The sequence below is a fragment of the Talpa occidentalis genome, unplaced genomic scaffold, assembly GCF_014898055.3.
Source record: "Talpa occidentalis isolate TD23 unplaced genomic scaffold, MPIMG_talOcc4v2.1 talOcc4.9, whole genome shotgun sequence".
Taxonomy (NCBI): Eukaryota; Metazoa; Chordata; class Mammalia; order Eulipotyphla; family Talpidae; genus Talpa; species Talpa occidentalis.
Window position 1 is genome coordinate 95,650,203 of NW_023605305.1, and position 25,512 is coordinate 95,675,714.

The window sequence follows — 25,512 nt, forward strand, 5'->3', positions numbered from 1 at the left end:
GTGTTTTTGAAAGTTGTCAATAATGTCTTTATGTCACTAAATATCTAGTAAGCATTCAAATTTCCAGATAAGATCTCTACATTATATTTGGATCCTACGTCCATTTAAACTTATAGCTTTCTCTCCTTCAGGTTTTGCCTTTGCAATTTATTTGTTGAAGAAAACAAGTCATTTGTCCCACAGATATCTCCACATTCTGGACATTGTTGATCATATGCCTGTAGTGTTTATTCAGCATACTCTCCTGTTCCCCCTGTTAGGTGTAAATTAGTAGTGAGCTCTAGAGTTAGTCTGATTTGGGCCTTATTCTTTGGCAATGATAGATAATTTCCCACGTGTTTCTGTAATACTACTGCTCCCTATGATTATTGGTTGCATTGTGTTCCCCCACAAGTTATGTTGAAGTCCAAACCCCCATGCCACAAATGTGATCTTATTTGGAAACAGGGCCTTTGCAGATATAATCAGGTTAAAACAAGTCCCACCCTAATTTAATCCTTTTAAGAAGAGGAAAATTTGAACATAGACTCAGGAAGAATATGGCCATATTGTTACAAGGCAGGGAGAGGGCCAGTCCAGACCCCGTAAACCTGCCTATTTTAAATGGTTTTGCCATCTGCCACATCAACACAAAACATATGAGACTTTAATGGGAAGGAACTTTAATACAATTAGGAAACAATACAGAAAAGGCAAAGAATATAGTTTCTAAATCAAGCACCCAATGTTACCCGTCCCCTTGTGGGTAAAAATCCACCCAAATGGGATTGGCCCAGAGCAAGGCCCCAAAGCCTGCCACAAGTCTAAAGCATCTTCGAGTGGGGACCCACAGAAAAGGGTCAGAAACAACCAGACAAGCCCAGAAGGAAAAGAGCAAAATCAAAATCAAGATAAAAGCTGCCATTGTCACCTCCCCAGGGGTCTCTCACTCACATCTGTATCACCCCGTCCACGACCAAAATGCAAGCGCAGTTTCTTCACATGTCTCTCGGCCCCATGTGCCTCTTCCAGGTCTCCTTCTGGATCTCCATCCTGCTTCCTTCCTTCCTCAGTCTCCTCTGCAGCTTCTTCTCTCCCTGCTCAGCTCCACCCTCCATTTGGGTAGGGCAGGGAACCTGGAACCTTCCCCTTTCCTGGGGACCACTCTGTTACAATATGACCACAGAGACCGAGATTGGAGTGATGCATCCATCGGCCAAGAAATGCTGGGACCAGAAGGAAAACTCTAGAAACATCAGAGGAAAGGAAGGACCTTCTTCTAGAACTTCAGAGGGAGCATGGTCCTGCCAATACCTAGATTTTGGGTTTCTAGTGTCCAGAACTGTGAAATAACAAAATTCTATTTAGTGCAAGGAAACTAATACAATTATCATTGCTAGAATCATTGTTTCTTTAAGGTCTTAATTATTGGCTGGACTATTCCTATAAAAATAAATATTTACTATTTGGTTACCCTCAGTTTCAATTCAAATTATAGTTAGATTATTTCTCTTTACCCACCTATTTTCAAAAGAATGAGTTGGTTCCCTAGTGCCCCCCAGAGATGAATAAGGTGTTTTTCTTTGTAAGTATTGCCATGAACTTGTGAAGTTTCAACAGGATTCATGTGTTTCTTCCAGTTATGCTTACTCATTCATATTTAAACAGCCTCATTTGTGGCTAGTGGGAAGTTTGACAAGAACATAAGTTTTTCTGAGTCCTTGATGTGACCCCAAGGAATTTCTGGTATGTTGTGATGTTCCAGGCTCATCATGTGCATTTCCTGCCTCAGATGAGAACCATCCATTTCTCTAAGGAGCCCTGGTTCCACTTAGTGGGAAATAGTATTTAGAGAGGCGGTGAGACTGGCATTACTGGCATGCATAGCATTTGATTGATCATTGTTTATATGGTTTTGAGTGGACAGTGTTGGGAACTAAATTTTTCATACTTCATACTAATTTTCTATTCAAATTTAAGAATATAGAATGTTCACTAAATTTTTATATTCTATATTTACACTCCTTTGTTTCTTACAGTAAAAATCTTGACTTCTATTAACACTAACATAATTACACATTTGCTTTTTCCTGTAACATACAGCTAATCGTTTTAGGCTAATACCACCACTATTATTACTAACAACATGAATACTGAAAGGTTGTAGAAATTTTTTGAAGTTGTTTTTCTCTTAGGATATTTCCCACTAAAATGTACTACAATTTACTCTGTTAAACATCTTTGAAATAATTCTACTCTGTGTGATTGGCACTAACTCAATAAACAGAAATGTTTTGTTTTGCTTTTGATTTTGGGGAATAGCTTCTCTTCAGTTTTGATTTAATTTAGTTTATATTTTAATACAAAATATGCTAATGACTCTAAAAATAAAGCCTACAAAGCAAGACATACTCAGAAAAGTCTAACTTTTAACCCTGCCCCTTTCCAATTTCTTCTATCCCTCTAAAAACCATTTAAGGGCCTCCCTCATGGTGCAAGGGATTAAGACGCAACCTATGAAGCTAACCGCAGCCACCACAGCACAAGTTCAATCCCCAGCCAGGGAGCTACCCATATGGCACAGCAGACCTCTCCTGACTCACCTACAGCTCCTCTCAGCAGTGTATTTCAGTCAAGCTGCCTGTTCTGTTCCCCACTCTGTCTCTGGTGAATCCTCTCACCCCCATACCTCTGGCCTGTACCCCAGTTCTTGTATGCATAAATAAATGAATCTTAAAAAAAGATAATCTTTAAAAATTATGATTTATTATTCTATTGGTTTTTCAAAATGAGGCAAACTACTGTATTTTTTTAATGACAACAAGTACTATACATATAAGTGTGTAGCTTGCTGAATTTTGACAAATATATACATCCACATAAGCAGATAAAGATAAAATATATTTATCATCCTACAAAGTTACCTTGTCTCTACCCCAAGAGTCACCTATATTCCATTCCCAAGAAATAGTTACTATTATGGTTTATACACCAGAGATTAATGTTGTTCATTCTTGACGTCTACATAAATGGAATCATGCAGAGTGTGCTCTTTTTATATCTGATTCAATTTGTGTTTGAGAGTTAGCCATATTGTTGTAGCAGCAGCTCATTCTTTTTTATTGCTGAGTAGTATTTCATTGTATTATTATACCACAATTTATCCTTTCAACTATTGATAGACTTCTCTATTATTTCTAGTTTTTCTATTTTTTAAGGATTTATTTGATTTATTTATGCATATAAGAACTGGGATCTAGGCCAGAGGTGTAGAATAGCTGGGGAGGATGAGAGGATTCACCAGAGACAGAGTGGGGAGCAGAACAGGCAGATAGATTGAAATACACTGCTGAGGAGAGCAGTGGATGAGATAGGAGAGGTCTGCTGTGCCCGCTGCTCCCCTCAGCAGTGTGTTTCGTCAGTCTGCCTGTTCTGTTCCCCACTCTGGCTCTGGTGAATCCTCTCACCCTCCTGCATTTCTGACTGTACCCAGTGCTTGTATAAATGAATAAATAAATCTTAAAAAAAACCCAAACAGTATATCTTAGCAGTATATCCTGGCATGTGAAGTCAGGATATAATTAGAATATTGCTTTTCACAAAACTGTTTTACTGATTTGAAAAGGTATGACAACACCCTGAAGAATTTACAAAAATTATATGTTATATGGAGATGAGTCAATAACATCACAAAGAGTTATTTCTTCGGCCTTTCCTCCCTGACTGGCTGGTTTGATTCAGATATAGTATTGTTGACAACTTGGCATGGTCTGGTTATGGGAGATTAGTGATTCACTCTGACCTGACTGTTGGTCAGAAATTTACATAACAAACAAAGAAAATGTTTCCTCCTCAATAGTCACCAGGCTTTCTTCAGCAAGCCTTCCAAGCATCTAATTCCATTGTGTTCTTTCAGTACTCAAGTTCCAGTAAGATTCATCCTCCAACTCTTAAAGCAATACAGAGGATGGACATTTAATCTAATTACTGTACTTATTTATCAAGAAAGCACCTGTGAATTTGGTCTGTGAAACTTCTTGGAGATTTTATATTTATACGTATGTGTATGTGCATACTCATTCATGGATCAATTTTCATTCTACACAACTTAAATCTTGCTGAAAATCATAGGGCATTATAGTTGGATTTCTGGTACTCAGAAAGGGCTCTGTATTATATTACAGCCCAGTACCCTTTGTGTACTTTAAAAAGTGATGTTTTAAAAAAGCTGTCAAAGTTTTAAATTCAAAAACTCTTAAGCCCAGGGCCTCCCTGGTGGCGCAGCAGTTGAGGCTGGGTTGCAAAGCTGCCCGCAGCCTCTGCGGCACCGGTTCGATCCCCGGCTGCTCCCCGGTCACCAGAGGAGGGTCCCACATGGCGTGCAGACCTCTCTTGCCGCCCGTTGCTCCCCTCAGCAGTGTACTTCGGTCCTTCTGCCTGCTCTGATCCCCGCTCTGGCTCTGGTGAATCCTCTCACCCTCCCGTGCTTCTGACTGTACCCACTGCTTGTATAAATAAATAAATATTAAAAAAAAATGTTCTTTAAAAAAACAAAAAAAAACCAAAAAACAAAAAAACAAAAAACTCTTAAGCCCAGCAATTTACCTAAGTTTACCATATCCCCCAAATATAGCATGTATGTGTTCAGGGATGTTCACCGCAACATTATTTGGAATAGAAAAAAATAAAACCTAAAAATATGCTAAATGCCAATTAATAGAAGACCAGTCAAATCCATATAGTGGAAAACTATACAGATACCTAAAAGAATAGAAGTGATCTGAATATATTATTGTGGCACATCCTTTAAGATGAATTAAGTTAAAAAGCGAGGTGAAAATAGTGGGTATAATACAATCACATGGGCATAAATTTCAAAAGAAACTGGATGGTGAGATAAATAAATATATATATAATTATATGTATATATATATATACATGTATGCCTTTACCTGCATAAAGGCACCTTTTTTTAAAGATTTATTTATTTACACATACAAGAACTGGGGTATAGGCCAGAGGTATGGGGGTGAGAGGATTCACAAGAGACAGAGTGGGGAACAGAACAGGCAGCTCAACTGAAATACACTGCTGAGAGGAGCTGTGGGTGAGTCAGGAGAGGTCTGCTGTGCCATATGGGTAGCTCCCTGGCTGGGGATTGAACTTGTGCTGTGGTGGCTGCGGTTAGCTTCATAGGTTGCGTCTTAACCCCTTGCGCCACCAGGGAGGCCCAAGGCACCTTTTTTTCTAATAGGAATACACTGTTAACTGGTACCATGTGTGTATTTTTAGGGCAAAGCCGGTAGGCAGAGGAAATGGAAAATTTTACATCTTCTGAAGACCTAAAATTGTTTCATTATACACATACTATTATTATTTTTTAATGAGATAATTTTAAAAACATTTTTGACTGGAATCTACTTATAAGCATGCAATCAGACAAATCTCAACTATGTCTCATTCTATTAGACAAAAAAATAATTCCTGTCCTGAAAACGAGGATGAGCACTGTATTAGGTATTAGGTGACAATAGACTAAAAAGACACCACAACCAGAGGTATGTAAAGCAGTACTAACATCCATTACAACTCCAGCAATACCTTCCTAGGCCATGGCATGGTGATGAGTTATGGGTGGAGCAGAATCTTGAATGCACCTGAGCTTCCACCTCCCCCCAGCTCAGCAGCAGCAGGGAAAGAGCCAATTCACTCTGTACAGGAGTCATGATAAGGAGACACTACCCACAGCTTAATGGAATCATTGACTTAGCACCAATTTCTAATTCCAAGAAATGGATTCTCTGAGAGCCATGTGCATGCACACAAGGCAAATATACCCATGCTCACCAATCACCATCCATCCATGCATCCAGCCATGCATTTGTTGAGCTCTGCTCTATGCCAGACACTGATCTAGACACTGGGAAGAGGGCAGAGAACCAAAGAAAGCCCTGATCTCAGGGGGCTTACATTCTCATAGAGGTGATAACTGATAAGCAAATATATCAGGTGGACATGAATGGAATGAAGAAAAACAAAGCCAAGTGATGAAAAGGGTCCCTGGGGTACAGGGGTCAGAGAAGGCCTCTCTTTGAGAGAAAGCAGGGTGAAGAAGAAAGTGAGCCACACAGGTACCCAGGGGAAGTGTGTTCCAGGTAGCATTAGTCATGTCAGCAGAATGTCATTAGAAACCTGAGCCTCTTCCTTTAGTGCTTTTAAGTCACTGCTTAGAATTTATGTTGTCCAGGAAATGAGGAATTATTCACCAATGCATGTACTCCTGGCACAGTACTTTGCTAAAGCATTTTGCACCAAGAGAATGGCGAGTGGCAGCTGCTACCTCTTGCCCTCATAGTGTCATCACTGTGGGTTGGGAACAACTTACCCCAGCACTCAGGATTTGGTGCCAACTAATCCTGGGGTGACTCAGGTTCCTGTTGCCCTTGGCCTCCACCTGAAATGCAATAGCACCACTCCCCAGGACATGCTTCCTTACTCTCAAGCCCACATTGTTTTCTCCATCCTTCCTACTGACCTCATCTGCTCCTAGAATTCCCCCATCCTTCCCTATGTGTCCTCTGGGCCCCACAGAAGGCAACAACACTCTGGACCATAACCTTTTCTCTAAGGGGACCTTTATTCTCCCAGGCTTCCCCTTAGGCTTCTTTCACTACCCTCTCCAGGGAGGCTGCTCATTTCCCACATCCTATGGGGACTTGGAGGGGACCAGCATGGTCTTTATTTCCCTGGTGCTTTGCTTATTCCCTCCTTCATGAACATGTCTTTTGATTCTCAGACTAAAGACCTCTTTTCCTCTCTGCTTTCCCTCATCGGTGCCCCAAACCCAGAGCACTCTCTTGGGTCTCCCGTACTGGTTACGAAGGGTTCAACGCTTAGTGCTCTTTCTCCAGCTCCCTTACCATCACCTGGGAAAATGTTAGAATCTGGATCATGATTCTCTTAAAACTCTGACCTCACAGTTCTTTGGCTTTTTCAAATGCAATGGCATTTTTCTGCTTCCTACTTAGCCACCCACAGCAACCAAGTGGTTTGAAGCACAAGCACAGAGACTGGAAAAGAAAATGGAAATAGGTCAATAGGAAGCAAAGAAGAAGCAAAAAACAGGTGGCAGGAGCCAGGATTTCTTTTCTAACAGGGCTGGGAAGTTCAAAACTTTATTTTGAGGATAGGTTTGACTGGATGATTTCATTTGGTTTAAAAACTTTCTTGGTTTGGTTAGAAATAAGAACATTCTGGTTAATAAAACATTTTGTTTAAAGAAAATGACCAGAGAACAGAAAAGGAAGATGGTGGTCAGACAGGATCCTTGAGTTGAAAATAAGTGCCTGGAGGGAGCAGCCATAGCCAGAATGGAGTGGGGGGTGGGAGGACCAGTGTGTCAGCAAGAAGTGGAGCGAGAAATCTCAGTAAGGGAAGTAAAGATTGAGAAACAATAAGTAAGTCAGGAATGGTGCCAATGCAATGGGAAGGCTATTGGCCTTTCCCCCTAGTACACCCTCAAGTGCTCTCACCAGCCCAGGAAGGAGAGAACATAACTCACTGTGAGTGCATAGGCTATTTATTCCTGAGTTCAACAAGTCACCCAGGTCGCCGGGACTGGCTTCAGCTCAAAGAAAGACACAGAGTCATCTCTGGTCTGGAGTCTCAGGAGTATCTGTGACTCTCCTGGGGATTCCTGGAAGACACTCACCTCTCCCTGACACATCTGACCTCCAGTCTGCACTTATAGGGAGGCTACAAGAGGCAGTGGTGAACTTGGTCTGTCTGGGGCATATTGTGTGCATAGACTTTTCAGTACAGGGTCTCTAGACCATGGGCTACCCAGAGGCTAGGGCCATGCCCACTGCACTCCCTCCCCTTAGTGCACAACCACTGGCCTGTGCTCACAAGGAAACTATAAGAAGGAGCACCTGTCTAGCGGCCATTGCAGGGGAAAGCACAGCACTGCTAGGTATATCACACACATACACTTTGTCAAGGGGCTTCTGGATATCAGGCTTTGAGAAGACTGAGGCCACACCCACCCTTCCTTCCTCTGGGGCCTCTGGATCTGCATGCAGAGTGTGTAGTCAGAAACCACAAGTAACCACAGAGAACAGAGCCTGTGAAGAAAGGAGATCCCGGTTGCTGATAGCCAAAGCAGGTATCAGGTGTCGCACCCACCTCCTCCCCAACGTGGTATCTTGGGCTTCTCCTGAAGCTTCTAACTTGCTATGAGGGAGAGTTCACAACTTGCTATGGCAGAGGAGAATATCTAATACAGCAAAATGGGTAGAAAAAACACACACACACACACCCCAAAACACAAGGTAATGTCAGACCTCATGGGAACCTGTTATCACAGGAAGGAACAACTCTCTAGACCCCAGCTACAAGTCATCACATAGTCTCCACTTTACAGATGATGAATACAGAACCCAGGAGGATAATCTGCTCTTAAGTCCCCTTAGTCTACCTCTCCACCCTCCTGTATCTTCCTGCTGTTTGGCTGTTTTGATCTTTGCTTTCATCATCTCTTTGTTTCCCATTTTAAGATTAATCTTCTCCCTGGCCTGGCAACAGCTCAGCCTGGACACCTGGCAACCTAGCTTTCAACTTTACTCAAGTGCAGGGGATTGGGTCATAGAAACTAGGAGTCAGGATATGGTGTTTTTCTGGGCAGAGAGGAGCTGCTGGCAGCAAAGGGTGAGTTTCACCCAAAGGTGCTGCTTGTGGAAGTCAGAGAAATCCAGAACAGTGTGAAGCCTAAAGGTGGGAGGACCTATGAGGGAGTGGAACTAAAGGTCAAGACCTAGGAAGACAAGAAGGAAGGGGAGCTAAGTTAGGTTTTGGTTGGTTACCCCTGGCAGAGAGCACCAGAGCTGTCCTTCAGTTGTTGTTGGTCTTGAGGGGCAATGGACAGGCCTAGACTAAAGGTGCACAGTCAGAGACGATGGGCTCATTTCGGGGTTCCCCTCTTGTGATTACCAATGTTCTTGGGCACCAGTTGGCATCTTCAGATTCACCCCATTGTTGTTCCAGAGGAAAGTGTCCAGATGAACATATCCAAGCATTATAGAAAATGGAGGCTCACTGCTGGCAGGACTGATGTCTAAGGGGCATCGTTGGCAATATTGACACTGGTAGGGTGCTGTGGTTCCAGAGAAGTTAGTTCAATATGAGGTCCGTTTTTAGACGCAGAGTCCAGTGTAGGTAGAGAGACAGAAGTCATAGAAAGAGTTCAATCCCAGCAGAGAAAGTAAGGCCATCAGGAAATCAGGACTTAGAAAAGCTGAGCAATCACAGCAGAAAGTGAGCCTCTCCAAGGTCAGCAAGAGGAGTGCTAGCACTCACCACTGAAAGGGAAGCGATCCAATAGGTAGCCAGGCTTGGGAGGCACTGAGAACCTCAGGGCAGGACAGTTTCTCTTATATGATACCCCCAAATCTCAAACCACAAAGGCTAGCATGAGATTGATGAATGTAAGCTTCATAAAATATAAGTGCTTATTTTCATTTAAAGAACCATGAAGAAGTGAGAAGAAAAATCAAACATTGGGAGAAGATGTTTGCAACATATCCAACCAACAAAGGATTAGTACCCAGAATATATAAAGCACTCCTACACAAGTGATAAGAGCTTTACAGATGAACAACAGTGGAAGGGATTCATAAAAAAAAAAAAAAAAGAAATCCTACACATTAATTCTATTACAAAAATGGCAGAACAGGGTTGTTAATTGTTTTGAAGATAAAATGAGGTTGGAGACTTAAGCAGAGACCAGATCACGAAGGGATTTGTATGTCCCGGAAGGGATTTATGGTTTTATCCTTTCCACAGAGGGACCTACTCAAGATTTTGAGCCTGGGGCCTCCCCGGTGGCGCAGCGCTCCTGGGTTGCGAAGCTGCCTGAGCCTCTGCAGTGCCGGTTAGATCCCCGGCTGCTCCCCGGCCACTGGAGGAGGGTCCCACATGGCACGCAGACCTCTCCTGCCGCCCACTGCTCCCCTCAGCAGTGTACTTCGGTCCTTCTGCCTGCTCTGCTCCCCACTCTGGCTCTGGTGAATTCTCTCACCCTCCCGCGCTTCTGACTGTACCCAGTGCATGTATAAATAAATAAATAAACAAATCTTTAAAAAAAAAATTGGCAGAACAAATGAACATGCATTTCAGGGGAAAGAAATTATGAATTAGCAAAAATTAAAATTGACAGTATCAAAGGATATGGGTGTCCTGCTCTGGTGGAGTATAAACTGATTCAACCACTCAGGGAAACTCATTTAGTAAAGTGAAAACTATAAATATCCCATTGCCTAGGAATTCCACTGCTACATGTACACTCTAAGCTAGGGTTTCTTAACCTCAACATGATGGAGATCTTAGCCCAGATCATTCTTTGCTGTGGGGTGCTGTCCTGGTATGATAGAATGGCCTCTACCCACTCACTGCCTGTGGCAATGCCCCCTATCCCAGTCATGAGAACAAAAACTGTCTGGGACATTTGAAAATCACCTCTGGCAGAGAACCACTCCCTTGAGCTCATGTGCACTTGCAGAGTTCTACAAAAACACTTATAGCACCCCTGGTGGCACAGTGGCTGAGCACTGGGCTGCAAGGCTGCCCGCAGCCTCTGCAGCGTCGGTTCGTTCCCCGGTCGTCGGCGAGGGTTCCACCAAAAGAAAAAAAAACAAAAACACTTATAGCAGCACTGTATAAAATAACAAAAAGCATAAACACACAAGAAAAAATACAGGAAACAACACGAATATCCAACAAAAGAATGGATAACTATTGTGGTAAATAAAAGCAATGAAATAATGCACAGTTCTAAAAAAATAAATGCACTTCTCCCAACCATAGAAATGGCACTCATAAATGTTGGGGAACAAAGTTGTAGAAGATATTGAGTATGAATGTTTCCATGAAGTTTAAGACTTGCAAAATTAAATAGTATATTATCTAGGGGTACCTGCCTCAGTGGTGGGGTAGATTACATTGCCCCCAAATGGCTGCGACAATAATTCTGGTCCCACCTGCCTTTCTAGAACCTTGTTTCTTCCCCATTCAAGAACTGGAGTCAGTATTCCCTCTCCTTGAACTCAGGTGGGACTATGGGATATAATATGACACTATGTGACTCCTGAGGCCGGTCACAAAGGCAATATAGCTTCCATCTGGTTTTCTCTCTAGCAATGCTCATACTGGGGACCTGCCACCAAGTTGTGAAGAAGCCCAGGTTGTGTGGAGAGGCCACATGGAGAAAAACCATGGTCTCAGGCCTTAGCCCAACAGCCAGCGAGCAAGGAGTCATTTTTGGAGCAGATCCAAAAGCCCTCAGTTGAACTGCCCCAGCTAATGTGCAGGGATCTAAGATTCACTACCCAGACCCAAGCAGAAATGAGTTATCCCTACAAAATCCTTCCCAAATTGCAGATTTGTAAGAAAAAAAAATTCTTATTTTTGCAGTAAATAGCATAGACATGTGGAATACATGGTAAAATTATACCAACCCACAAGGGCGTGATAATATAAAATTCAGGATCATGGTTACCAGGGGAGATGGTGGGAAAGTGATCGATTAGGGGCATGTAGGGGACTTCCTGCCACAAAATATTCTAACCTGGGGGCTGAGCTACTCTGATAGATGAGTGAAACCACAGACCTGTCCTACTTAGGAGTATGTTAAAGTGCCAAAGAAAAACTCCAGTCCCCAGGGGAAGAAAGTGCCCTGATTATGCTGGATGGGCACAGCCAGGCCCCACCTGCCCACTGCCCTTTCAGCACAGGTCTGGGCTTTTCTGAAGGGTAGAGGAAGATCACATACAATGCTCTCCTTCGGCAATGCCCTTCTGGTTGTTTAATCAACACTTACAGTTATCTGTTGACATTTTGGAAACAAAACCAAGAACTCTCGAAAGGACAAAGTGAGCATTGTGCCTCTGAGCTATTAGGCATCTTCAGAACTGGTCCTGAACAGTGGCATGAACACTGGACACTTATCTTGCAGAGAGAAGTTCTTTGTGTGCAGACTTGGCACAGGATGAGATCATAGTGTTGGAAAACTTGGACGATGGTAGGCCCTATATGGTCCTCCCTTACTCTAGTTGAGGATTCTAAGTTATGTAAGTGCAGCGAATAGCAGGCAGTGAAGACGGCAATCACGAGGCCTCAAGGAGAATTCTGCTCTTGCAGGAGGATTTGCAGAGGGTCAGCCTGGGAGTCATGGGGCTGAAACCAACCAGAAGACTGTCCTGGACCAGGGGCATATCATTTATTTCTGTTCCTCAAATGAGCTAAGATGCCCCAAAGCAAGAAACAGCCACCTGATGTTCTCTCCAACAGAAGGAGCAGGTTAAAAGGAAAAGAAATCCCCAAAGATAGGTTTCTATAAAAACTGATTTGAAAACTCCAAAAGAAAGGTATTACTATTTTTATTTTTCTATGGCAGAAGCTAGGGCCTTTTTTGCTACAGCAGAAAGTCTGGAGGTCAAATGCTATGAGATGCAAAATGTGATGAGTGATGATGACAGGGAGTCCTGGGGACTGAGCAGGGACTGAGGACAGGGCTTTGCTAAGGGGGCTGCCACTGCTCAGTCCCAGTTCACTGCTGAGATATGGAAAGGCTGGCCAAGATGTAGGTGACCTTCTGATTACAAAGAGAAGATAGAAATTCAGATACTTATATAAAAAGTAACAACTTACCAATAATGTGTCAGCTAAACCAAACATGCACCAGGAGCATTGTTTTCCTCAAAGAGGGGATAAAGGGATTGTGAAAGGAATGAATTAAGGGAATAGGACAATAACTAATGAATAGTCATCAGAAAAAACTAAAATATAATGCAAATAGGTCAGAGTCTACAGTCTGTATTTTCCAAAAATTGCTGCAGTAATATCTCCCTTCCCAAGTGCTATCTTTATTATGTGACATTGGCATTTCCTCCATTAAGTGGTGAGGCTACTTTTCTTCTCCTTGAATCTGAGGATTTCACGACTTCCGAAAGCAATAGTGTGGTGGAAGCAACACTCCATGACTTCTGAAGCGAGGTCATAAAAATGTCACACAATTTTGCCTTGCTCACCCCTATAACCCAGTTTCTGTGGTTATCAGCAAGCCCAGCTGGGCTCCTACCCAACTTGCCAGTGATGTGGGCCAGCCATCCCCAAGTGGGTCATTCAGGGCCCACCTGAGCCATCCCAGTTGAGACCATGGAGAGCAGAAACAAACCATACCTGCTGAGGCCCACCCAAACTGCAGACTCATGAGCTCAATATGGGGGTGTTGTTTTAAGTCACTAGGCTTTGGGGAGTTTTTTATACAACAATAGATAACTGCAACAGGGTCGAAAATTAAACTTTTTGCCAGAGACACTTGTGGAAGGGATGGAAAGAGATGAGATCTTAATTCAGGACTTCCCAAAGCACAGAAACGAAATATCTTAGGTCAAAATGAAAAGGTGCTTTTCCCTCAGATTTGCAAGGCTGAGACAGAACCCACTGACACAGTGATGGAGAGAAATGGACAATCTGAGCCCCAACTCAATCCCAGAACCACACTAAGTAAGGCATTATAACCCTTCCATGTCCCAGTGTGGTGTCAGGCCAAATACTTCTCAGGTTTGAAGACTGAGCATTTTTATTTGTGATCTCTGCCAGTGCAATTTCACTCTCTGCTCTACATCCAAATTTCTTGGAGGGGATATGGGAAGATTCATTTTTAACTACTTTCAAGATAATTCTTTTGTACCAATTAAAAAACCTATACTCACCTATCTCCCATGTACCCTTTCATATATTTTCTTGGAATTTCTTTCTTAGAACAAAAATGCTCATGGTTTAACATTTAAGCAGTCCGTAGCTTTGTTAGGGGAAGGAGAAGGTGTTTCATTTCTCAGCTGGCAGTAGTCCTGCATCTCCAGATGGAAACGGTGGGCGTGGTGTGAGGTTTGAAGTATAGAGGGAAGGGGACACCCAAGACAGATGGTGGGTGAAAATTAAAAATGAAATCAAGCGAGAACCTTGTCCGCCCTGCAGAGACCTTTACCACTGCTCCCCCAACCTCCACTAACACCCCCTTCTCTGGGCATTCACCACCCCTAATCCATACCAAGTCACTTGCTCAGTCCCAAACACTCCTCAGGGACCTGCCTTCATTCAGAAGTAGAAGAATTTAGGCTACAAGAACCTAAGCTAAACGTTAGAGGGTAGGTCTATGACTTTAGTACAAATGATAATTGAAAATGTTATAATGTTTTGTCTCGAAGGGGAAATGCTTGCCAGCAAATGAAGGCACTGAACCTAACAGGTAAAGGTCCATTATGTGCAGGGCACTTTGCCAGGCACACATTGTGGGTCCTTCTATCAGACAAAAACTGTAAAATGTTACATGCAGGTTGCAAGAATACATATACCATATCCTTGCTTTTCTACAAAAATTGCACATGAAGATATATATTGGAGTATTTGTTAGATAACTGGAAGAATAAATACCAAAATGATCATTGTGTTTGTTGTACTTTGGGGAGCAAGTGGTGGACAGTGTGAGATTATGATGCAATTTCACTTTTAACATTCATTTCTCGAAAAGTCTTTTTCTATTTTTGGTGATAACAATGTATGAAGATATAATAATGAATATGAAAAATAAACATTATTAAAAAACTGTAAGGACGATTTTTAATCCTTCAACTTTTTAACTGTAAAAGCTATCATTATGGAAGTATAAATTACATTTTAGAAATGCACCTGTTTTAAGCATATATTTTGGTGAGTTTCAATTAAAATGTATGACCCTACAAATACCACCTCCATCTGGATACAGAACACTTACATGGTGTCCTCAACAAAGATATCTTATACCATCACCCTTGCCCTAGGCAACCTGATATCACTATAGATTATTTTTGTCTATTCTAGATTTCACATATCTTCAAATAATATGTTATATTCCTTTGGTGGTCTAGATTCATTCACTCAGCATGTTTCTGAGATTCATTCATGTTGTTATGTGATCAGTAGCTTATTCCCTTTTATTTAGTCTATTGTACAAATATATAACAATTTGTTTATCCATTCTTCAGTTGATGGACATTTGGGTTGTTTCCAGTTTTTGGCCATTGTACACAGAATAAAGTTGTATGAACATTTGTGTATGAGAGTTCGAGTGGGAAAATGTTTTCATTTCTCTTGGATAAATGCCTAGGAGTGGAATCACATGATTCCTAGATAAATGTATGTTTAATTTTGTTTTAATTAAACAAAATTAATTAAAACAAAATTAAACCAGTGAGGGTGATGGAAGAGGCTGGGGATGCTGGCGATGCTGGCGATGCTGGGGTCAGGAATAGGGCCTCTGCTGCGCCTGTGCCTGCACGTAAGAGAGCCCTTGTGGTCCTGTGCCCCCAGGTGAGGGTTCAGCCCCTTGTGACCAGCACCTGGCAAAAGCCACGCTGGGTCCTGTCCCACTATACAGGACCCTCAGGGTTAAGATGCTGTGAACCTGTGAACAAATGTGGGTCTGTGGATAAAAGGCTGTTTGTTGGGCCTCTGAAAGGAGCTAGGACAATACTTAGGCGAGTCCCAGGGCAGCTCCTCATTTTTGGAAACATTAGCTTCCAACGTCTTGCTGCTAATGAGAAACCAGCCCCAGACTGAAACCCAGGCTCTGGCATCCTAAAGGAAAGCCTGTCTACTTAGCATAGCTTTACGGTTTACCTCTCCATGTTCACAAAGGGTATTTTGGGGTGTGTAGGGTACACACACAGGTGTGGTAAGTCTACTTACTCCAAGGCCTACTTTTATTTATGAGAGTACCTATGATACTCTCAGTCGATGGGACTCACCTCTGAGAGCTTAGAGGTACTCTCTCTGCACATTGTACCATCTTTAAATTTATGAGCAAAGAAGAAAAACTATGAACAAAATAAAAAAGGTGCTCCTATTTCGATGCAGCAAATCTTCTCACAATTTAGTCTAATTAAATAATCATGGGTGGTGTAGAAACTTAGCTACCTGGATGGTCCTCATCACAACATTGTTTATACATTTGCTACAGTTTAAGTTACAGCTGCTGTATTTAAGTATTTCAGGCTTCCAGTTTCTTCTAAAACTCCAGTAAAATAACAATAAGGGTATTAAATGGCATAAACTCACAATAAAGAAAAAAAAAGAAAAGAAAGGGGCCATCAGCAAACAGATTTCAACCAATTTCTTGGCAACAGAAAGGGTTGGGTGAATATTGACTAATACTCAGGTGGAGTGGGCTGTAGGTAATGAGGGCTCAGACTGTCCACAGACACTGAGAGATGCATCAGTCTGGAAATAAAAAGGACCCAAAAGAGCACAATTTTTTTTTTTTTTTAATGAAAAGGCTCTCAGAGAACAGGAATAAAAAAATGGGGCTGGAAAGTACTGAAGTTATATACATGTAGTAGCCAACACCTCTGCCCAGATTAGATAGGTATCAAATTTTCTCTAGGGAAAACACTGGGAGGCTTGCTTCTAAAGAAACTGTGTAGCCACTTGGGGAGAATCCGGGTACTGGTTGGAAGCCCAGAATGGAGTTTTCTGCATTCCTGCCTTTAGGGACCCTTAACAAGAACAAAAAGCTGGCTTCCTGTCAACTTTCCCAGAATGGAAGAGCCCCACCTGAGTGCTTCAAACTTCGAATCAGCCCCCCACCCCTTATTGCCTCAATCTTTGATAGAAATGAACAAAACCAACGATGTAGAATGAATGTCTGCAAACAGAAAAATAAAAGCTAAACCAATAGGCAAACATGATTCTAGAGACTAAGAATACAAATGGGACTGAAGAGAAGATAATTAAACAAATAAGTGAAAACTTCTAAAAGATTCAGAGACAACTTGGAAAACTCATCAGAAACAACAGGGGGGAAATGCTTTGAAAAAGAAACAGACACAAAACAAAAAGAATTCCTTGAAATTAAAAATGTTTGCCAGGGCCTCCCTGGTGGCGCAAGGGGTTAAGCACTGCACTATGAAGCAAACCAAAGCCTCTGCAGCATGAGTTCAATCCCCGGCCGGCCAGGGAGCAACCCACATGGCGCAGCAGATCTCTCCTGTCTCACCTGCTGCTCCCCTCAGCAGTGTGTTTCAGTCAGTCTGCCTGTTCTGTTCCCTACTCTGTCTCTGGTGAATCCTCTCACCCCCTGCATCGCTGGCCTGTACCCCAGCTCTTGTATGCACAAGTAAATCTTTAAAAAAAAAGTTTGCCAAAAGAATAATAACAATAGTAATAATAATAATAATAATAGGGTTAGATGGTGAAGTTGAAAAATATATCCTTAGTACAGATTTTAAAACAAATGCAAAATATAACAACAAAAAAAGGACAAATGACTTAAAAAATGACCTAGCAGTGTGAGATCTAAATAATGGGAATTCTTTTTAAAGGTTAAAACAAAAGATGGAAGTTATAAAGGAAAAACAATAGATAGTTTTCTAAAATAAAGGAAAATATGTGTCTTTGGTTGCTAGGGTCCAGTGAATGCCAAAGCACAATGAATGAAAAAAGCTCTACATACAGCCATGACTACTAAAAACTGTCAGATCACCAAGATTAGGGTAGACCCTAAAGATTTCAGAAAGAACTATTTTGAGAGAACTGTTTGACTTAGAATTTTATACCCAATTTATCAATTGAGTGATACACAGAATAAAGGCATTTGCAGTAGGAAAGTACTCTCAAATTTACCTCCTCTATAGTTTATTTTTAAAAAGATTTATTTATTTATGCATACAAGGACTGGGGTACAGGCCAGAGGTGTGGGGAGTGAGAGGATTCACCTGAGACAGAGTGGGGAACACAACAGGCAGACTGACTGAAATACACTGCTGAGGGGAGCAGTGGGCGAGACAGGAGAGGTCTGCTGTGTCATGTGGGTAGCTCCCTGGACCAGCCAGGATCAAACATGTGCTGCAGAGGCTGCAGACAGCATCACAGTGCTGTGCTTAACCCCTTGCGCCACTAGAGAGACTCTCCTGTATAGTTTATTCCAAGGAGTTACCCAACAACGATATACTCCAGCAAAATGAGTGTAAGAGAGAGGAAGCTATTCAAATCTTTTTTTTTCAATTTTTTAATTTTATATATTTTTTACATCATTTTTCATTTTTTGCACAATGTATGCATTTTCTTTTCTTTTTGAGTTTTCCCAATTTTTTTTAAAGGTTTATTTATTTATTTATACAAGCACTGGGTACAGTCAGAAGCGCAGGAGGGTGAGAGAATTCACCAGAGCCAGAGTGGGGAGCAGAGCAGGCAGAAGGACCGAAGCACACCGCTGAGGGGAGCAGCGGGCAGCAGGAGAGGTCTGCGCGCCATGTGGGACCCTCCTCTGGTGGCCGGGGAGCAGCCGGGGATCGAACCGGCGCTGCAGAAGCTGCGGGCAGCTTCGCAACCCAGCGCTCAACCGCTGCGCCGCCTGGGAGGCCCACAATGTATGCATTTTCATCTTGGTTATAGTCCCCATACAATTCCCACCACCCTTGTTTCTTGAGAGTAACTCTACTGGTTGAAAGTAGTGAGGGGGGGGCGGCCTCCCCGGTGGCGCAGCAGTTGAGCGCTGGGTTGTGAAGCTGCCCGCAGCCTCTGCGACGCCCGCCGGACGCCCGCCGGCTCGATCCCCCGCTGCTCCTGGCCTCAGCAGACCTCTGACTGTACCCAGTGCTTGTATAAACAAATAAATAAACAAAAATACATGCCTCTTTTAAAAAAAAAAGTAGTGAAGGGAACTGCAAAACAACAATCTTGCTACAGACCCAGAGAAAACTAGAGCAGGAAGATAGAGAATGAGAGATATCTTCAGGGAAACTTTCTTATTTTAATTTTTGGAGAAGAGGTGTAAAGGAGAGAAGTAGAATTGTTAGGGGAAAAGGCAGTCCCAAAGCAAATTCCATACAGGCTTTGTGGACTCCACCCCCACCCCAGGTCAAAGCCAAAGACACTGGGAACTCCAAATCCCATCACCACCAAAGGGAAGGTGGCTGGGACCTGAGGGTGGGGTTAAGCAGCCAGGTGGATACAAAAGGCAGACACGTGGGCTTTGGGGCGCTCTCCATTTTGGGGCCCTCGGCCAGCTCGCGGCGTCCGTCTAGCTCTGAGAGTGACTTTGGGGTTTCCAGGTCGTCGGATCGGGTAGGACGCATTAAAGACTTTATTTCCCTATTTTCCCTGAGTTGTACATTTTCCTTATTTCTTTTTCTCTTGTAAATAAACCTTTTTTAACCCTTTTGCGTGTGTCTGTAGTAGAGTATTCATAAGTCCCTTTAAAGCGCGCGGGTGAGGACCCACAGCCAGGAACCCGTTTAATATCGGGGTTGCTCTATAACAGAATCAAAAGAAAAGTAGCATGATTGAAAACGTGGAAAACAAGATATGAGAATAAGATAAAGGATATTGATGAGATGTCAAAAGAAGGAAAAAAATTGTTCCAGAATCATTATCAACTAAGGCCACTGGTTCCATGAAGAGAGAAATGGAATCCTAGTTTGCCACTCTGATCTGCTGCAAACGATACATACAAAACCAAAATGAAATAAATATCACTTTTTGACCTTTAACTCTTAAAGTCAACCTTAAACAAACATAAACAACAATGATTTCAGAACAAAATGTAAACATAGAATAGGCTGACAGAGGCTGAAAGGTACAAAGGAGGCCTGTGGAGGGGAAGGTGGGGAGTGCCTACTCCTGACCTCACAGAGAGGAGTAAAAGATACTATCTACAGTGGATGCAACAGGAAATGAGGATTTAACTGTGTTCTTTGAAGTTGAAGAGGAGACCAGAAAAGCTCCCCAGAATAGTGATTTAACTATATTTAGAAGAGAAGGGGGTTGGGAGAAAGGAAGAACTAAGCTAGAAACATCTGACTCCTCAGCCATCATGGAGAAGTCAACAGAAAGCACTGAAGTTGTTAAATTAATAAACAGCATCTTATTTAGAAATCTGAGGCAACCACCAAATGAATTCTAAACAAATGCTTAAAATTTGTTCAGGGGAGAAGAATTACAGGGTGGGGCAGGATGGACCACATGACTAGTTTTTCATTAGCAGGATGGAGCAAATGACCCTAGTTTTTCATTTTCATGAAGGTCTTTGACTATTCTTTCATCTTAAACCACTTTGCATACATTACTAGTTAAATTTTTAATGAGGACTTTCTCAGATAAGCAGTTTGTAAGACTGTGTGGAACATAACAGCCAACAAAAAATTAGAGAATATAAATCAAATTGGTGTTAGAAGTCACCTCTGAATCTTTGGATACAAAAATGTTTCATTTTTTTTTGCATTATAATTTGTACACACACACATCTTCCATAGCAATTAGGTTTATTACTTAGAATTTATTATTTTTTTAAGATCTTCTTTTTTTTGTTTTTTTTTTAATGATTTATTTTTATTTATTTATACAAGCACTGGGCACAGTCAGAAGCGCAGGAGGGTGAGAGAATTCACCAGAGCCAGAGCGGGGAGCAGAGCAGGCAGAAGGACCGAAGTACACTGCTGAGGGGAGCAGCGGGCGGCAGGAGAGGTCTGTGCGTCATGTGGGACCCTCCTCTGGTGGCCAGGGAGCAGCTGGGGATCGAACCGGCGCCGCAGAGGCTGCGGGCAGCCTCGCAACCCAGTGCTCAACCGCTGAGCCACTGGGGAGGCCCTATTACCTAGAATTTAAAAAATAACTTTTGAAGCTTTAACTCCTATGTTTCTCCTGGGTGGTTATGGCTGATTTAAAATGTCCTCCCCATTCCCATTCAATGTGGTAAAAGGGTCAAGAATCCTAGGATGCCTGTGTGGTTTATATTTATAGAAACTTCGCCTGCCTACTTCAGCCTTCTGCATGGCAGCGCCAGTAGTCAGGAACCCCCAGATGTCCTCCATGAGTTCCAGGACCCTCCACCAGCACCTGAACTGGTGGAGCTCTCACCCCCCTCTTGTGCCCAGATAGGACTGACTCAAGGGTCACTCAGTTCTGTCCACACACAAGGTCTCTAGTCTTCAAAGTAAACTCATTTTTGACAAGTGAAACAATCACATTTCACAATAACATTCTTCATGAGGATAAAGATACAGAGAACAGGGCTATGCATTAAGAGTTGGAATTTGCTTATTCATGTGCTCATTTTCCAGATAAGAAACTGAAACCCAGAGAGGTAAGGTCACCTGCTCAGATCTGATTTCCAGTGTTTTTTCTATACCATATTTTTAAAAGGAGGATAATTCGAGTGTCTCAGATTCTTGGAACTGTTCTTAGAGATGGAAAGATGAGCTGAGTTAGGAAGATGAGATCTGTTGGGCAGACACAAGGTAAGGAGGGATGATACACTGAATGTTTACACTAAAAAGGGGTGAAAAGAGGAGGGATGAGTAAAATGCAAACAAGTTTTGTTTTGTTTTGTTTTTTTAAGATTTATTTATTTATTTAATCAAGCACTGGGTACAGTCAGAAGCGCGGGAGGGTGAGAGAATTCACCAGAGCCAGAGCGTGGAGCAGAGCAGGCAGAAGGACCGAAGTACACTGCTGAGGGGAGCAGTGGGCGGCAGGAGAGGTCTGCGCGCCATGCGGGACCCTCCTCCGGTGGCCGGGGAGCAGCTGGGGATCGAACCGGCGCCGCAGAGGCTGCGGGCAGCTTCGCAATCCAGCGCTCAACCGCTGCGCCAATGGGGAGGCCCACAAACAAGTTTTGAATGCTTCTGGACTATGCTTGCTGTGGGGGACATTACCAGTATTGTCCTCTTTTACTGGGAAGGGACTGAGGCCCAGGGCAGTTAAGCACATGGCTGCTAAGAGCGCACACTCTACTTTCTCTCAGTGTAAGACTCTTTAAGCTGCTCCTCTATCATGTGGAATGATGCTCTTGGCACTGGGGTGTCTGGAACAATTCCCACCTCTCCCATTTGCTAATATTTGGGAAGAGTTAGTTAAGAGACACTCATTGGTTGCTGCTTAAAATCACTAGGCTCCTGGGCTTCTCCTTGGTCCTGTGCACTACGAGTGTACCAGAGCCTGCATGTACCAGCTACCAGGGGCAAACTGCTGTTTCTTTGGAATTTTGCAAGATGATGGACATCAATCTGTAGCTCAAACCCAGTCTTTGGGGTGGGGATATCACAGCCTGCAATGGACAAACTATACCCATTAGGACTGTCCTCCACTTCGGGTCTGCTCAACATTTCCCAGCATGTCACTGTCCCCATCTGCCCACTTCCTGCCAGTGGGACCGCAAAGATGCTCCTGTGAAAGCTCACACTTACTTCTCTTGTTATAAACATCCTTTAAATATATTTAATAGACTGTTGTGGGGGTTTTGTTTTGTTTTTTTCTTTGTAAACTTGAAAGCTTTGTATCAATTTCAGTGGTAACTCTAGGCCAAAGGCCTAAGAGAACAGATTCTCTGTGTCACTCAACCCCTTTGCGCAGCAATGCTTAACAACTTGTTTTCCATAGTCACTGCCATGTCCTTTCTTCAGACCCTTATCTCACAGTGGCCTCTTGCTGGGCCCTCTTAGCTGGCTTCCCTGCTTCAAGTCTTGCCCCAGTCCATCCTCCTTATCTCCACATGGTCAGTCTTTTGAAAACCCTGTCTCTCTGGCCACGTCTCTGGCAGAGGCTCTGCGCTGACTTCAAACACTGCAAATTCCCAGCTCTTAGAAGCCCCACCTACCTTTGGCCGCTTGTTCCCCCAGGGGACCCAAATAACAACCTACTCAGCTGCTGTTCCTTCTCCTTAGAAGGCTCCCCTCAACCCACATCCTCTGAAATCCAGTTTAAGGGGCATTTCATGCATGATACTATCTGTCCCTGATCCTTACTGCCCCGCTGGAAGCAAGCGTATTCGCTGTTGGACCTCTCAGAATACTGTGGCTGTCGCCCTCACATGGTCCTCCCAGCCACGACTTCTGTGCTGTGTGCAGACAGAAGCACCTGCTGCTTCACTACAGCTTAGACAATGTCATCAACCAGCAGCACCTGGCCATCTGTTTGAAATGTAAATTCTCAATCCAGTCTCAGGCCTACGTCAATCAGAATCCTGGGGTGGGAGGGAGTGGGAGGCAATCAGGTGATTCTGACGTACACTGCACACTGATCTACCCAACCCCCAGGCTTTTTCTGTTCAAAGTCCTTTTCTCCTCAAAGTATCTTTTTCCTGTTAAAATTTCCCCCTCTTCATTCAGATTTTAGCAGTCTTACCTTCTGGAAGGATTGTGTATCTGGTGATCCCACTCATTTCAGAATTTTGTATGTCACCCATTTCTGTAGTCTGATTCTGGGCTGGTGAAAAAAGCAATAGATGTAAAGGACATTACTAGAACAACTGACAAATCTGAATTTGGATTGTAGTTGATGCTCTTATCTCACCCTTTCCTGCATTTCACAGGCCCTGAAATGCTTCCTATGTCACCAGCCCCTACTGAGATACGGAGTCGGTGTTCTGTATTCTGTTCCTCTTCCATTCTGTCGATCATGTTTACTCTTCTCAAAACATTTGCAGCAAAGGCCACCTTCTAGGTCAGGCAGTTCTGTCATCAGGGAAGACTTGCATGCAACCACTCTGAGGGGCCCAGGGCAAATACTGGGATTCCAGTGCGGCTAAAGGCACTTTCACTAAGAGGCTCATGCATGGTCCCCGCTCTCGTAAGGGCGCTCTTTCTGCCTGGAGTCAGATGTAGCGTCCACAGGCCCAAGACCTGGAGAACTAGGACTCTGTTTAATTTTCTTTTTCTTCAGTAATTTTTAAAAATGTAATTCCAGAGTTTGAGAACAATTGCCAATATAGTATAAGGAAATCCCGTGTACCTACAGCTTCCCCATCACTTACCTTTTGCTTCATTTCTTCTATTGCTGTATATTTCTCTGTGTTTTCTTAAGCATTTAGAAGCAATTTAGAAGCCTCCCTGGTGGCACAAGGGGTTAAGCACTGCACTATGAAGCAAGAAGCAACTTGCAGCCTCTGCAGCGCAAGCTCGACCCCAGCCTGTCAGGGAGCAATCCACATGGCGCAGCAGACCTCTCCTGACTTGACTACTGCTCTCCTCAGCAGCGTATTTCAGTCAGTCTCCTATTCTGTTCCCCACTCTGTCTCTGGTGAATCCTCTCACCCCCTGCATCTCTGGCCTGTACTCCAGCTCTTCATGCATAAATAAATAAATCTTAAAAAAAATAAAAGCAATTTAACTACATTATGCCCCTTTATTCCAAAATAGTTCTAAGAACAACATCATTCTTTTATGTAAGCTCAGTACAATCAACTTTAAGAAACTTAACACTAATAGAATACTATTATTTAAACTACAAATTTCATCAATTATGCTAATAATGTTGCTTACATCTATTACTGTTTTTCCCTGACCAGAATTAAGCCCAAGATAAACCATGTATTGCATTTAGTTGTCATGTCTATTTAGTCTCCTTTACTATGGAACAGTTCCTCTGTATCTCTTTGACTTTTTTGACTTTGACATTTTGAAGGCTACTAGCTAGTTATTTGGAAGACCATCCTGGAATATGAATTTATCTACTGTTTAGATTAGGATTTTAGGTACGCATTCTTTGGGGGGGGGACAGGAAAAATAACAGGAGATGATGTTGCATCCGTCTCAGCGTAGCTTTCCAGGGGGTCCGTCACGTCCCTCTGTCCCCAAAATAGTCCTGCTAGCTTTGATCTCTGGAAAGGCAGCCGGCAGCCGCTTTGTGAAGACTGCCCTCTACTGGCCGTTTCCAACATTGCGGCGGCCGTGCCCGCTGACTGACAGAAATCCCGCCACACAGACCCCGCCACTTCACTGCCTGTGAGGCCGCGGGAAAGTTATTCAGCATGACGGAGCCTCGATTTCCTCACCTGTGAAGTGAAGACGGCAGGCCCTGCCCTGCTGCCCCTCACGGTGATGGAGTGTGGAAAGTTGCTACAAAGGCCGTGTTGTGATGCTATTTCTAAGTGAACGTCTACACTGGCAGCTTACACTCTGCAGCCCCGGCCCCAGAGGCGCCCCGGTGCTGAAGCTGCTCCTGGCGGCCCCACCCGCGCGGCCTCCGGCGGGCCCCACCTGTGGCCGCCTGGCCGGGCCCGCCCGTGGCTAGAGGCGTCCTCGAGTCGCGTGTGAGGAACTCCGTGGGGGGAGGCCTGGCTCTCAGCGTTCTGCCCTGGGCGGGGAGGGGGGCCATCGGGGGTCCCCACTGGTCTGCTCAGCCGTCGTTACTCTCGCACCCAGTGGGGTGGCCGCCGAGCTGCTCCTCCGGGGCGGCGACGCCCCCACCTGGCCCAGCCCTCGCCTTCCTCAGCGGCCCGCGGCGTCCAGCGCGCGCATGCGCCCCCGCCCGCCGCCTGGGCTCGCACCTGTGCGCGCCGCGTGGGCTGCGGGCTCCCACCTGCGCGCCCCCCCCTCCTCGCTTCTGCTTTCGCTTCCCGGAATGAAGTGCCAACTCTCCTCGCCCAGCCCTCAGTTTTTTTCTACAAATTGTGTGTCCTTCTCACAAAGCTCAGGTGCCCGCACACATTTCTTCCTGACTGCC

General features: G+C 43.7%; 1 long non-coding RNA gene across 2 annotated transcripts; it reads right to left on the bottom strand.

Annotated features, from left to right (window-relative positions):
• Nucleotides 1–666: 666 nt before the first annotated feature.
• LOC119236440 (uncharacterized) lies at nt 667–25,001 on the bottom strand. Of its 2 annotated transcripts, none has more exons than XR_005123064.2 (3): nt 24,842–25,001; nt 23,194–23,274; nt 667–1,321 (listed from the first exon to the last, which is right to left on the bottom strand). It is a non-coding gene; the product is annotated as an uncharacterized LOC119236440 (long non-coding RNA). The 2 variants fall into 2 exon arrangements; XR_008550232.1 differs by lacking the exon at nt 667–1,321 and adding an exon at nt 20,509–20,665.
• Nucleotides 25,002–25,512: the final 511 nt, after the last annotated feature.